The following is a 15,375-nucleotide window of genomic DNA, read 5'->3' on the forward strand; positions in this document are numbered from 1 at the left end:
TTTCATCGGAGGATATTTCGTTTTTCACCATAGCCCTGTATGGGCTTCCAAATATCACTTTGGCAATTCCACAAGAACTGTCTTAGCGAAAGGCTTCTTGAGGGGAAAGCTGTAACTCTGTGAGATGATTTCACAGAACACAAAGAAGTTTCTCAGAAAGCTTCTTTCTCTTTGTTATCGGAGGATATTTCCTTTGGCCCTATAGACTTCAAAGGGATCCGAAATATCTGTTGTCAGATTCCACAGAAATAAGGCTAGCAAAGAGATCCACGAAATACAGATGTAACTCTGTGAGATGAATTAACAGAACACTAAGCAGTTTCTCAGAAAGCTTCTTTCCAGATTTCATGGGAGGATATTTCCTTTTTCACCATAGCCCTCTATGGGCTTCCAAATATAACTTTGCCAATTCCACAAGAACTGTCTTAGCGAAAGGCTTCTTGAGGGCAAAACTGTACCTCTGTGAGATGATTTCACAGAACACAAAGAAGTTTCTCAGAAAGCTTCTTTCTCTTTGTTATCGGAGGATATTTCCTTTGGCCCTATAGACTTCCAAGGGATACGAAATATCTGTTCTCAGATTCCACAGAAATAAGGCTAGCAAAGAGATCCACGAAATACAGATGTAACTCTGGGAGATGAATTAACAGAACATTAAGCAGTTTCTCAGAAAGCTTCCTTCCAGATTTCATCGGAGGATATTTCCTTTTTCACCATAGCCCTTTATCGGCTTCCAATATCACTTTGCAAATTCCACAAGAACTGTCTTAGCCAAAGGCTTCTTGAGTGGAAAGCTGTAACTCTGTGAGATGATTTCACAAACAGAAAGATGTTTCTCAGAAAGCTTCTTTCTCTTTGTTATCGGAGGATATTTCCTTTGGCCCTATAGTCTACAAAGGGAAAGGAAATATCTGTTCTCAGATTCCACAGCAATAAGGCTAGCAAAGAGATCCAAGAAATACAGATGTAACTCTGTGAGATGAATTAACAGAACACTAAGCACTTTCTCAGAAAGCTTCTTTCCAGATTTCATCGGAGGATATTTCCTTTTTCACCATAGCCCTCTATGGGCTTCCAAATATCACTTTGCCAATTCCACAAGAACTGTCTTAGCCAAAGGCTTCTTGAGGGGAAAGCTGTAACTCTGTGAGATGATTTCACAGAACACAAAGAAGTTTCTCAGAAAGCTTCTTTCTCTTTGTTTATGGCGAGTATTTCCTTTGGCCCTATAGTCTTCAAAGGGATCCGAAATATCTGTTCTCAGATTCCACAGAAATAAGTCTAGCAAAGAGATCCACGAAATACAGATGTAACTCTGTGAGATGAATTAACAGAACACTAAGCAGTTTCTCAGAAAGCTTCTTTCCAGATTTCATCGGAGGATATTTCCTTTTTCACCATAGCCCTCTGTGGGCTTCCAAATATCACTTTGCCAATTCCACAAGAACTGTCTTAGCGAAAGGCTTCTTGAGGGGAAAACTGTACCTCTGTGAGATGATTTCACAGAACACAAAGTAGTTTCTCAGAAAGCTTCTTTCTCATTGTTATCGGAGGATATAACCTTTGGCCCTATAGTCTTCAAAGGGATCCGAAATATCTATTCTCAGATTCCACAGAAATAAGGCTAGCAAAGAGATGCACGAAATACAGATGTAACTCTGTGAGATGAATTAACAGAACACTAAGCAATTTCTCAGAGAGCTTCTTTCCAGATTTCATCAGAGGATAGCTCCTTTTTCACCATAGCCCTCTAAGGGCTTCCAAATATCACTTTGCCAATTCCACAAGAACGGTATTAGTGAAAGGCATCTTGAGCGGAAAGCTGTAACTCTGTGAGATGATTTCACAGAACACAAAGAAGTTTCTCACAAATCTTCTTTCTCTTTGTTATCGGAGGATATTTCCTTTGGCCCTATAGACTTCAAAGGGATCCGAAATATCTGTTCTCAGATTCCACAGAAATAAGGCTAGCAAAGAGATCCACGAAATACAGATGTAACTCTGGGAGATGAATTAACAGAACATTAAGCAGTTTCTCAGAAAGCTTCCTTCCAGATTTCATCGGAGGATATTTCCTTTTTCACCATAGCCCTCTATGGGCTTCCAATATCACTTTGCAAATTCCACAAGAACTGTCTTAGCGAAAGGCTTCTTGAGGGGAAAGCTGTAACTCTGTGAGATGATTTCACAGAACAGAAAGAAGTTTCTCAGAAAGCTTCTTTCTCTTTGTTATCGGAGGATATTTCGCTTAGCCCTATAGTCTTCAAAGGGAAAGGAAATATCTGTTCTCAGATTCCACAGAAATAAGGCTAGCAAAGAGATCCATGAATTACAGATGTAACTCTGTGAGATGAATTAACAGAACACCAAGCAGTTTCTCAGAAAGCTTCCTTCCAGGTTTCATGGGAGGATATTGCCTTTTTGACCATAGCCCTCTATGGGCTTCCAAATATCACTTTGCCAATTCCACAAGAACTGTCTTAGCGAAAGGCTTCTTGAGGGGAAAGCTGTAACTCGGTGAGATGATTTCACAGAACACAAAGAAGTTTCTCAGAAAGCTTATTTCTCTTTGTTTTCGGAGGATATTTCCTTTGGCCCTATAGTCTTCAAAGGGAAAGGAAATATCTGTTCTCAGATTCCACAGAAATAAGGCTAGCAAAGAGATCCACGAAATACAGATGTAACTCTGTGAGATGAATTAACCGAACACTAAGCAGTTTCTCAGAAAGCTTCTTTCCAGATTTCATCGGAGGATATTTCCTTTTTCACCCTAGCCCTCTATGGGCTTCCAAATATCACTTTGCCAATTCCACAAGAACTGTCTTAGCGAAAGGCTTCTTGAGGGGAATGCTGTAAGTCTGTGAGATGATTTCACAGAACACAAAGAAGTTTCTCGGAAAGCTTCTTTCTCTTTATTATCGGAGGATATTTCCTTTGGCCCTATAGTCTTCAAAGGGATCCGAAATATCTGTTCTCAGATTCCACAGGAATAAGGCTAGCAGAAAGATCCACGAAATACAGATGTAACTCTGTGAGATGAATTAACAGAACACTAAGCAGTTTCTCAGAAATCTTCTTTCCAGATTTCATCTGAGGATATTTCCTTTTTCACTATAGCCCTCTATGGGCTTCCAAATATCACTTTGCCAATTCCACAAGAACTGTCTTAGAGAAAGGCTTCTTGAGGGGAAAGCTGTAACTCTGTGAGATGATTTCACAGAACACAAAGTAGTTTTTCAGAAAGCTTCTTTCTCTTTGTTATCGGAGGATATTTCCTTTGGCCCTATAGTCTTCAAAGGGATCCGAAATATCTGTTGTCAGATTCCACAGAAATAAGGCTAGCAAAGAGATCCAAGAAATACAGATGTAACTCTGGGAGATGAATTAACGGAACACTAAGCAGTTTCTCAGAAAGCTTCTTTACAGATTTCATCTGAGGACATTCCCTTTTTCACCATAGCCCTCTATGGGCTTCCAAATATCACTTTGCCAATTCCACAAGAACTGTCTTAGTGAAAGGCTTCTTGAGGGGAAAGCTGTAACTCTGTGAGATGATTTCACAGAACACAAAGAAGTTTCTCGGAAAGCTTCTTTCTCTTTATTATCGGTGGATATTTCCTTTGGCCCTATAGTCTTCAAAGGGATCCGAAATATCTGTTCTCAGATTCCACAAAATTAAGGCTAGCAAGAGATCCACGAAATACAGATGTAACTCTGTGAGATGAATTAACAGAACACTAAGCAGTTTCTCGGAAAGCTTCTTTCCAGATTTCATCGGAGGATATTTCCTTTTTCACCATAGCCCTCTATGGGCTTCCAAATATCACTTTGCCAATTCCACAAGAACTATCTTAGCGAAAGGCTTCTTGAGGGGAAAGCTGTAACTCTGTGAGATGATTTCACAGAACACAAAGAAGTTTCTCAGAAAGCTACTTTCTCTTTATTATCGGAGGATATTTCCTTTGGCCCTATAGTCTTCAAAGGGATCCGAAACATATGTTGTCAGATTCCACAGAAATAAGGCTAGCAAAGAGATCCAAGAAATATAGATGTAACACTGGGAGATGAATTAACAGAACACTGAGCAGTTTCTCAGAAAGCTTCTTTCCAGATTTCATCGGAGGATATTTCCTTTTTCACCATAGCCCTCTATGGCCTTCCAAATATCACTTTGCCAATTCCACAAGAACTGTCTTAGCGAAAGGCTTCTTGAAGGGAAAGCTCTAACGTTGTGAGATGGTTTAACAGAACACAAAGAAGTTTCTCAGAAAGCTTCTTTCTCTTTGTTATCGGAGGATATTTTCTTTGGCCCTACAGTCTTCAAAGGGATCCGAAATATTTGTTCTCAGATTTCACAGAAATAAGGCTAGCAAAGAGATCCACGAAATACAGATGTAACTCTGTGAGATGCATTAACAGAACACCAAGCAGTTTCTCAGAAATCTTCTTTCCAGATTTCATCTGAGGATATTTCCTTTTTCACCATAGCCGTCTATGGGCTTCCAAATGTCACTTTGCCAATTCCACAAGAACTGTCTTAGTGAAAGGCTTCTTGAGGGGAAAGCTGTAACTCTGTGAGATGATTTCACAGAACACAAAGAAGTTTCTCAGAAAGCTTCTTTCTCTTTGTTATCGGAGGATATTTCCTTTGGCCCTATAGTCTTCAAAGGGATCCGAAATATCTGTTCTCAGATTCCACAGAAATAAGGCTAGCAAAGAGATCCACGAAATACCGGTGTAACTCTGTGAGATGAATTAACAGAACACTAAGCAGTTTCTCAGAAATCTTCTTTCCAGATTTCATCGGAGGATATTTCGTTTTTCACCATAGCCCTCTATGGGCTTCCAATTATCACTTTGCCAATTCCACAAGAACTTTCTTAGCGAAAGGCTTCTTCAGGTGAATGCTGTAACTCTGTGAGATGATTTCACAGAACACAAAGAAGTTTCTCAGAAAGCTTCTTCCTCTTTGTTATCGGAGGATATTTCCTTTGGCCCTCTAGTCTTCAAAGGGATCCGAAACATCTGTTGTCAGATTCCACAGAAATAAGGCTAGCAAAGAGAACCACGAAATACAGATGTAACACTGGTAGATAAATTAACAGAACACTAAGCAGTTTCTCAGAAAGCTTCTTTCCAGATTTCATCTGAGGATATTTCCTTTTTCACCATAGCCCTCTATGGGCTTCCAAATATCACTTTGCCAATTCCACAAGAACTGTCTTAGCGAAAGGCTTCTTGAGGGGAAAGCTGTAACTCTGTGAGATGATTTCACAAAACACCAAGAAGTTTCTCAGAAAGCTTCTTTCTCTTTGTTATCGGCGGATATTTTCTTTGGCCCTATAGTCTTCAAAGGGATCCGAAATATCTGTTCTCAGATTCCACAGAAATAAGGCTTGCAAATAGATCAACGCAATACAGATATAACTCTGTGAGATGAATTAACAGAACACTAAGCAGTTTCTCAGAAAGCTTCTTTCCAGATTTCATCGGAGGATATTTCCTTTTTTACCATAGACCTCTATGGGCTTCAAAATATCACATTGCCAATTCCACAAGAACTGTCTTAGCGAAAGGCTTCTTGAGGGGAAAGCTGTAACTCTGTGAGATGATTTCACAGAATACAAAGAAGTTTCTTAGAAAGCTTCTTTCTCTTTGTTAATGGAGAGTATTTACTTTGGCCCTATAGTCTTCAAAGGGATCCGAAATATCTGTTTTCAGTTTCCACGGAAATAAGTCTAGCAAAGAGATCCACGAAATACAGATGTAACTCTGTGAGATGAATTAACAGAACACTAAGCAGTTTCTCAGAAAGCTTCTTTCCAGATTTCATCGGAGGATATTTCGTTTTTCACCATAGCCCTCTATGGGCTTCCAAATATCACTTTGCCAATTCCACAAGAACTGTCTTAGCGAAAGGTTTCTTGAGGGGAAAGCTGTACCTCTGTGAGATGATTTCACTGAACACAAAGAAGTTTCTCAGAAAGCTTGTTTCTCTTTGTTATCGGAGGATATATCCTTTGGCCCTATAGTCTTCAAAGGAATCCGAAATATCTATAATCAGATTCCACAGAAATAAGGCTAGCAAAGAGATGCACGAAATACAGATGTAACTCTGTGAGATGAATTAACAGAACACTAAGCAATTTCTCAGATAGCTTCTTTCCAGATTTCATCAGAGGATAGTTCCTTTTTCACCATAGCCCTCTATGGGCTTCCAAATATCACTTTGCCAATTCCACAAGAACTGTCTTAGAGAAAGGCTTCTTGAGGGGAAAGCTGTAACTCTGTGAGATGATTTCACAGAACACAAAGTAGTTTCTCAGAAAGCTTCTTTCTCTTTGTTATCGGAGGATATTTCCTTTGGCCCTATAGTCTTCAAAGGGATCCGAAATATCTGTTGTCAGATTCCACAGAAATAAGGCTAGCAAAGAGATCCAAGAAATACAGATGTAACTCTGGGAGATGAATTAACGGAACACTAAGCAGTTTCTCAGAAAGCTTCTTTACAGATTTCATCTGAGGACATTCCCTTTTTCACCATAGCCCTCTATGGGCTTCCAAATATCACTTTGCCAATTCCACAAGAACTGTCTTAGTGAAAGGCTTCTTGAGGGGAAAGCTGTAACTCTGTGAGATGATTTCACAGAACACAAAGAAGTTTCTCAGAAAGCTTCTTTCTCTTTGTTATCGGAGGATATTTTCCTTGGCCCTATAGTCTTCAAAGGGATCCGAAATATCTGTTCTCAGATTCCACAGGAATAAGGCTAGCAGAAAGATCCACGAAATACAGATGTAACTCTGTGAGATGAATTAACAGAACACTAAGCAGTTTCTCAGAAAGCTTCTTTCCATATTTCTTCGGAGGATACTTCCTTTTTCACCATAGCCCTCTAAGGGCTGCCAAATATCACTTTGCCAATTCCACAAGAACTGTCTTAGTGAAAGGCTTCTTGAGGGGAAAGCTGTAACTCTGTGAGATGATTTCACAGAACACAAAGAAGTTTCTCGGAAAGCTTCTTTCTCTTTATTATCGGTGGATATTTCCTTTGGCCCTATAGTCTTCAAAGGGATCCGAAATATCTGTTCTCAGATTCCACAAAATTAAGGCTAGCAAGAGATCCACGAAATACAGATGTAACTCTGTGAGATGAATTAACAGAACACTAAGCAGTTTCTCGGAAAGCTTCTTTCCAGATTTCATCGGAGGATATTTCCTTTTTCAGCATATCCCTCTATGGGCTTCCAAATATCACTTTGCCAATTCCACAAGAACTATCTTAGCGAAAGGCTTCTTGAGGGGAAAGCTGTAACTCTGTGAGATGATTTCACAGAACACAAAGAAGTTTCTCAGAAAGCTACTTTCTCTTTATTATCGGAGGATATTTCCTTTGGCCCTATAGTCTTCAAAGGGATCCGAAACATATGTTGTCAGATTCCACAGAAATAAGGCTAGCAAAGAGATCCAAGAAATATAGATGTAACACTGGGAGATGAATTAACAGAACACTGAGCAGTTTCTCAGAAAGCTTCTTTCCAGATTTCATCGGAGGATATTTCCTTTTTCACCATAGCCCTCTATGGCCTTCCAAATATCACTTTGCCAATTCCACAAGAACTGTCTTAGCGAAAGGCTTCTTGAAGGGAAAGCTCTAACGTTGTGAGATGGTTTAACAGAACACAAAGAAGTTTCTCAGAAAGCTTCTTTCTCTTTGTTATCGGAGGATATTTTCTTTGGCCCTACAGTCTTCAAAGGGATCCGAAATATTTGTTCTCAGATTTCACAGAAATAAGGCTAGCAAAGAGATCCACGAAATACAGATGTAACTCTGTGAGATGCATTAACAGAACACCAAGCAGTTTCTCAGAAATCTTCTTTCCAGATTTCATCTGAGGATATTTCCTTTTTCACCATAGCCCTCTATGGGCTTCCAAATGTCACTTTGCCAATTCCACAAGAACTGTCTTAGTGAAAGGCTTCTTGAGGGGAAAGCTGTAACTCTGTGAGATGATTTCACAGAACACAAAGAAGTTTCTCAGAAAGCTTCTTTCTCTTTGTTATCGGAGGATATTTCCTTTGGCCCTATAGTCTTCAAAGGGATCCGAAATATCTGTTCTCAGATTCCACAGAAATAAGGCTAGCAAAGAGATCCACGAAATACCGGTGTAACTCTGTGAGATGAATTAACAGAACACTAAGCAGTTTCTCAGAAATCTTCTTTCCAGATTTCATCGGAGGATATTTCGTTTTTCACCATAGCCCTCTATGGGCTTCCAATTATCACTTTGCCAATTCCACAAGAACTTTCTTAGCGAAAGGCTTCTTCAGGTGAATGCTGTAACTCTGTGAGATGATTTCACAGAACACAAAGAAGTTTCTCAGAAAGCTTCTTCCTCTTTGTTATCGGAGGATATTTCCTTTGGCCCTCTAGTCTTCAAAGGGATCCGAAACATCTGTTGTCAGATTCCACAGAAATAAGGCTAGCAAAGAGAACCACGAAATACAGATGTAACACTGGTAGATAAATTAACAGAACACTAAGCAGTTTCTCAGAAAGCTTCTTTCCAGATTTCATCTGAGGATATTTCCTTTTTCACCATAGCCCTCTATGGGCTTCCAAATATCACTTTGCCAATTCCACAAGAACTGTCTTAGCGAAAGGCTTCTTGAGGGGAAAGCTGTAACTCTGTGAGATGATTTCACAAAACACCAAGAAGTTTCTCAGAAAGCTTCTTTCTCTTTGTTATCGGCGGATATTTTCTTTGGCCCTATAGTCTTCAAAGGGATCCGAAATATCTGTTCTCAGATTCCACAGAAATAAGGCTTGCAAATAGATCAACGCAATACAGATATAACTCTGTGAGATGAATTAACAGAACACTAAGCAGTTTCTCAGAAAGCTTCTTTCCAGATTTCATCGGAGGATATTTCCTTTTTTACCATAGACCTCTATGGGCTTCAAAATATCACATTGCCAATTCCACAAGAACTGTCTTAGCGAAAGGCTTCTTGAGGGGAAAGCTGTAACTCTGTGAGATGATTTCACAGAATACAAAGAAGTTTCTTAGAAAGCTTCTTTCTCTTTGTTAATGGAGAGTATTTACTTTGGCCCTATAGTCTTCAAAGGGATCCGAAATATCTGTTTTCAGTTTCCACGGAAATAAGTCTAGCAAAGAGATCCACGAAATACAGATGTAACTCTGTGAGATGAATTAACAGAACACTAAGCAGTTTCTCAGAAAGCTTCTTTCCAGATTTCATCGGAGGATATTTCGTTTTTCACCATAGCCCTCTATGGGCTTCCAAATATCACTTTGCCAATTCCACAAGAACTGTCTTAGCGAAAGGTTTCTTGAGGGGAAAGCTGTACCTCTGTGAGATGATTTCACTGAACACAAAGAAGTTTCTCAGAAAGCTTGTTTCTCTTTGTTATCGGAGGATATATCCTTTGGCCCTATAGTCTTCAAAGGAATCCGAAATATCTATAATCAGATTCCACAGAAATAAGGCTAGCAAAGAGATGCACGAAATACAGATGTAACTCTGTGAGATGAATTAACAGAACACTAAGCAATTTCTCAGATAGCTTCTTTCCAGATTTCATCAGAGGATAGTTCCTTTTTCACCATAGCCCTCTATGGGCTTCCAAATATCACTTTGCCAATTCCACAAGAACTGTCTTAGAGAAAGGCTTCTTGAGGGGAAAGCTGTAACTCTGTGAGATGATTTCACAGAACACAAAGTAGTTTCTCAGAAAGCTTCTTTCTCTTTGTTATCGGAGGATATTTCCTTTGGCCCTATAGTCTTCAAAGGGATCCGAAATATCTGTTGTCAGATTCCACAGAAATAAGGCTAGCAAAGAGATCCAAGAAATACAGATGTAACTCTGGGAGATGAATTAACGGAACACTAAGCAGTTTCTCAGAAAGCTTCTTTACAGATTTCATCTGAGGACATTCCCTTTTTCACCATAGCCCTCTATGGGCTTCCAAATATCACCTTGCCAATTCCACAAGAACTGTCTTAGTGAAAGGCTTCTTGAGGGGAAAGCTGTAACTCTGTGAGATGATTTCACAGAACACAAAGAAGTTTCTCAGAAAGCTTCTTTCTCTTTGTTATCGGAGGATATTTTCCTTGGCCCTATAGTCTTCAAAGGGATCCGAAATATCTGTTCTCAGATTCCACAGGAATAAGGCTAGCAGAAAGATCCACGAAATACAGATGTAACTCTGTGAGATGAATTAACAGAACACTAAGCAGTTTCTCAGAAAGCTTCTTTCCATATTTCTTCGGAGGATACTTCCTTTTTCACCATAGCCCTCTAAGGGCTGCCAAATATCACTTTGCCAATTCCACAAGAACTGTCTTAGCGAAAGGCTTCTTGAGGGGAAAGCTGTAACTCTGTGAGATGATTTCACAGAACACAAAGAACTTTCTCGGAAAGCTTCTTTCTCTTTATTATCGGTGGATATTTCCTTTGGCCCTATAGTCTTCAAAGGGATCCGAAATATCTGTTCTCAGATTCCACAAAATTAAGGCTAGCAAGAGATCCACGAAATACAGATGTAACTTTGTGAGATGAATTAACAGAACACTAAGCAGTTTCTCGGAAAGCTTCTTTCCAGATTTCATCGGAGGATATTTCCTTTTTCACCATATCCCTCTATGGGCTTCCAAATATCACTTTGCCAATTCCACAAGAACTGTCTTAGCGAAAGGCTTCTTGAGGGGAGAGCTGTAACTCTGTGAGATGATTTCACAGAACACAAAGAAGTTTCTCAGAAAGCTACTTTCTCTTTATCATCGGAGGATATTTCCTTTGGCCCTATAGTCTTCCAAGGGATCCGAAACATATGTTGTCAGATTCCACAGAAATAAGGCTAGCAAAGAGATCCAAGAAATATAGATGTAACACTGGGAGATGAATTAACAGAACACTGAGCAGTTTCTCAGAAAGCTTCTTTCCAGATTTCATAGGAGGATATTTCCTTTTTCACCATAGCCCTCTATGGCCTTCCAAATATCACTTTGCCAATTCCACAAGAACTGTCTTAGCGAAAGGCTTCTTGAAGGGAAAGCTCTAACGTTGTGAGATGGTTTAACAGAACACAAAGAAGTTTCTCAGAAAGCTTCTTTCTCTTTGTTATCGGCGAATATTTTCTTTGGCCCTATAGTCTTCAAAGGGATCCGAAATATCTGTTCTCAGATTCCACAGAAATAAGGCTAGCAAAGTGGTCAACGCAATACAGATATAACTCTGTGAGATGAATTAAGAGAACACTAAGCAGTTTCTCAAAGCTTCTTTCCAGATTTCATCGGAGGTTATTTCCATTTTCACCATAGCCCTCTATGGGCTTCAAAATATCACATTGCCAATTCCACAAGAACTGTCTTAGCGAAAGGCTCCTTGAGGGGAAAGCTGTAACTCTGTGAGATGATTTCACAGAACACAAAGAAGTTTCTTTGAAAGCTTCTCTCTCTTTGTTAATGGAGAGTATTTCCTTTGGCCCTATAGTCTTCAAAGGGATCCGCAATATCTGTTGTCAGTTTCCAAGAAAATAAGGCTAGCAAAGAGATCCACGAAATACAGATGTAAGTCTGTGAGATGAATTAACAGAACACTAAGCAGTTTCTCAGAAAGCTTCTTTCCAGATTTCACCGGAGGATATTTCCTTTTTCACCATAGCCCTCTATGGGCTTCCAAATATCACTTTGCCAATTCCACAAGAACTGTCTTAGCGAAAGGCTTCCTGAGATGAAAGCTGTACCTCTGTGAGATGATTTCACAGAACACAAAGAAGTTTCTCAGAAAGCTTCTTTCTCTTTGTTATCCGAGGATATATCCTTTGACCCTATAGTCTTCAAGGGATCCGAAATATCTATAATCAGATTCCACAGAAATAAGGCTAGCAAAGAGATACACGAAATACAGATGTAACTCTGTGAGATGAATTATCAGAACGCTAAGCAGTTTCTCAGAAAGCTTCTTTCCAGATTTCTTCAGAGGATATTTCCTTTTTCACCATAGCTCTCTATGGGCTTCCACATATCACTTTGCCAATTCCACAAGAACTGTCTTATTGAAAGGCATCTTGAAAGGAAAGCTGTAACTCTTTGAGATGATTTCACAGAACACAAAGAAGTTTCTCAGAAAGCTTCTTTCTCTTTGTTATCGGAGGATATTTCCTTTGGCCCTATAGACTTCAAAGGGATCCGAAATATCTGTTCTCAGATTCCACAGAAATAAGGCTAGCAAAGAGATCCACGTAATACAGATGTAACTCTGGGAGATGAGTTAACAGAACAATAAGCAGGTTCTCAGAAAGCTTCTTTCCAGATTTCATCGGAGGATATTTCCTTTTTCACCATAGCCCTCTATGGGCTTCCAATTATCACTTTGCCAATTCCACAAGAACTTTCTTAGCGAAAGGCTTCTTGAGTGGAAAGCTGTAACTCTGTGAGATGATTTCACAGAACACAAAGAAGTTTCTCAGAAAGCTTCTTTCTCTTTGTTATCGGAGGATATTTCCTTTGGCCCTCTAGTCTTCAAAGGGATCCGAAACATCTGTTGTCAGATTCCACAGAAATAAGGCTAGCAAAGAGACCCACGAAATACAGATGTAACTCTGTGAGATGCATTAACAGAACACCAAGCAGTTTCTCAGAAAGCTTCTTTCCAGATTTCATCTGAGGATATTTCCTTTTTCACCATAGCCCTCTATGGGCTCCCAAATATCACTTTCCCAATTCCACAAGAACTGTCCTAGCGAAAGGCTTCTTGAGGGGAAAGCTGTAAGTCTGTCAGATGATTTCACAACACAAAGAAGTTTCTCAGAAAGCTTCTTTCTCTTTGTTATCGGAGGATATTTTCCTTGGCCCTAGAGTCTTCAAAGGGATCCGAAATATCTGTTCTCAGATTCCACAGGAATAAGGCTAGCAAAAAGATACACGAAATACTGATGTAACTCTGTGAGATGAATTAACAGAACACTAAGCAGTTTCTCAGAAAGCTTCTTTCCAGATTTCATCGGAGGATATTTCCTTTTTCACCATAGCCCTCTATGGGCTTCCAAATATCACTTTGCCAATTCCACAAGAACTGTCTTAGCGAAAGGCTTCTTGAGGCGAAAGCTGTAACTCTGTGAGATGATTTCACAGAACACAAAGAAGTTTCTCAGAAAGCTTCTTTCTCTTTGTTATTGGAGGATATTTCCTTTGGTCCTAGAGTCTTCAAAGGGATCCGAAATATCTGTTCTCAGGTTTCAGAGAAATAAGGCTAGCAAAGAGATCCAGGAAATACAGATGTAACTCTGTGAGATGAATTAACAGAACACTAAGCAGTTTCTCAGCAAGCTTCTTTCCAGATTTCACCTGAGGATATTTCCTTTTTCACCATAGCCCTCTATGGGCTTCCAAATATCACTTTGCCAATTCCACAAGAACTGTCTTAGCGAAAGGCTTCTTGAGGGGAAAGCTGTAACTCTGTGAGATGATTTCACAGAACACGAAGAAGTATCTCAGAAAGCTTCTTTCTCTTTGTTATCGGAGGATATTTCCTTTGGCCCTATAGTCTTCAAATGGATCCGAAATATCTGTTCTCAGAATCCACAAAAATAAGGCTAGCAAAGAGATCCACGAAATACAGGTGTAACTCTGTTAGATGAATTAACAGAACACTAAGCAGTTTCTCAGAAATCTCTTTCCAGATTTCATCGGAGGATATATCCTTTTTCACCATAGCCCTCTATGGGCTTCCAACTATCACTTTGCCAATTCCACAAGAACTTTCTTAGCGAAAGGCTTCTTCCGGTGAATGCTGTAACTCTGTGAGATGATTTCACAGAACACAAAGAAGTTTCTCAGAAAGCTTCTTTCTCTTTGTTATCGGAGGATATTTCCTTTGGCACTCTAGTCTTCATAGGGATCCGAAACATCTGTTGTCAGATTCCACTGAAATAAGGCTAGCAAAGAGATCCACGAAATACAGATGTAACACTGGGAGATGAATTAACAGAACACTGAGCAGTTTCTCAGAAAGCTTCTTTCCAGATTTCATCGGAGGATATTTCCTTTTTCAAAATAGCCCTCTATGGCCTTCCAAATATCACTTTGCCAATTCCACAAGAACTGTCTTAGCGAAAGGCTTCTTGAAGGGAAAGCTCTAACTTTGTGAGATGATTTCACAGAACACAAAGAAGTTTCTCAGAAAGCTTCTTTCTCTTTGTTATCGGAGGATATTTCATTTGGCCCTACAGTCTTCAAAGGGATCCGAAATATTTGTTCTCAGATTTCACAGAAATAGGGCTAGCAAAGAGACCGACGAAATACAGATGTAACTCTGTGAGATGCATTAACAGAACACCAGGCAGTTTCTCAGAAAGCTTCTTTCCAGATTTCATCTTAGGATATTTCCTTTTTCACCATAGCCCACTACGGGCTTCCAAATATCACTTTGCCAATTCCCCAAGAACTGTCTTAGCGAAAGGCTTCTTTAGGGGAAAGCTGTAACTCTGTGGGATGATTTCACAAAACACCAAGAAGTTTCTCAGAAAGCTTCTTTCTCTTTGTTATCGGCGGATATTTTCTTTGGCCCTATAGTCTTCAAAGGGATCCGAAATATCTGTTCTCAGATTCCACAGAAATAAGGCTAGCAAAGACATCAACGCAATACAGATATAACTCTGTGAGATGAATTAAAAGAACACTAAGCAGTTTCTCAGAAATCTTCTTTCCAGATTTCATCGGAGGATATTTCCTTTTTTACCATAGCCCTCTATGGGCTTCAAAATATCACATTGCCAATTCCACAAGAACTGTCTTAGCGAAAGGCTTCTTGAGGGGAAAGCTGTAACTCTGTGAGATGATTTCACAGAACACAAAGAAGTTTCTTAGAAAGCTTCTTTCTCTTTGTTAATGGAGAGTATTTCCTTTGGCCATATAGCCTTCAAAGGGATCCGAAATATCTGTTGTCAGTTTCCACGGAAATAAGGCTAGCAAAGAGATCCACGAAATACAGATGTAACTCTGTGAGATGAATTAACAGAACACTAAGCAGTTTCTCAGAAAGCTTCTTTCCAGATTTCATCGGAGGATATTTCCTTTTTCACCATAGCCCTCTATGGGCTTCCAAATATCACTTTGCAAATTCCACAAGAACTGTCTTAGCGAAAGGCTTCTTGAGGGGAAAGCTGTTCCTCTGTGAGGTGATTTCACAGAACACAAAGAAGTTTCTCAGAAAGCTTCTTTCTCTTTGTTATCGGAGGATTTATCCTTTGGCCCTATAGTCTTCAAAGGGATCCGAAATATCTATAATCAGATTCCACAGAAATAAGGCTAGCAAAGGGATCCACGAAATACAGATGTAACTCTGTGAG

Source organism: Macaca fascicularis, chromosome 16, assembly GCF_037993035.2.
Source record: "Macaca fascicularis isolate 582-1 chromosome 16, T2T-MFA8v1.1".
NCBI classification, from domain to species: Eukaryota; Metazoa; Chordata; class Mammalia; order Primates; family Cercopithecidae; genus Macaca; species Macaca fascicularis.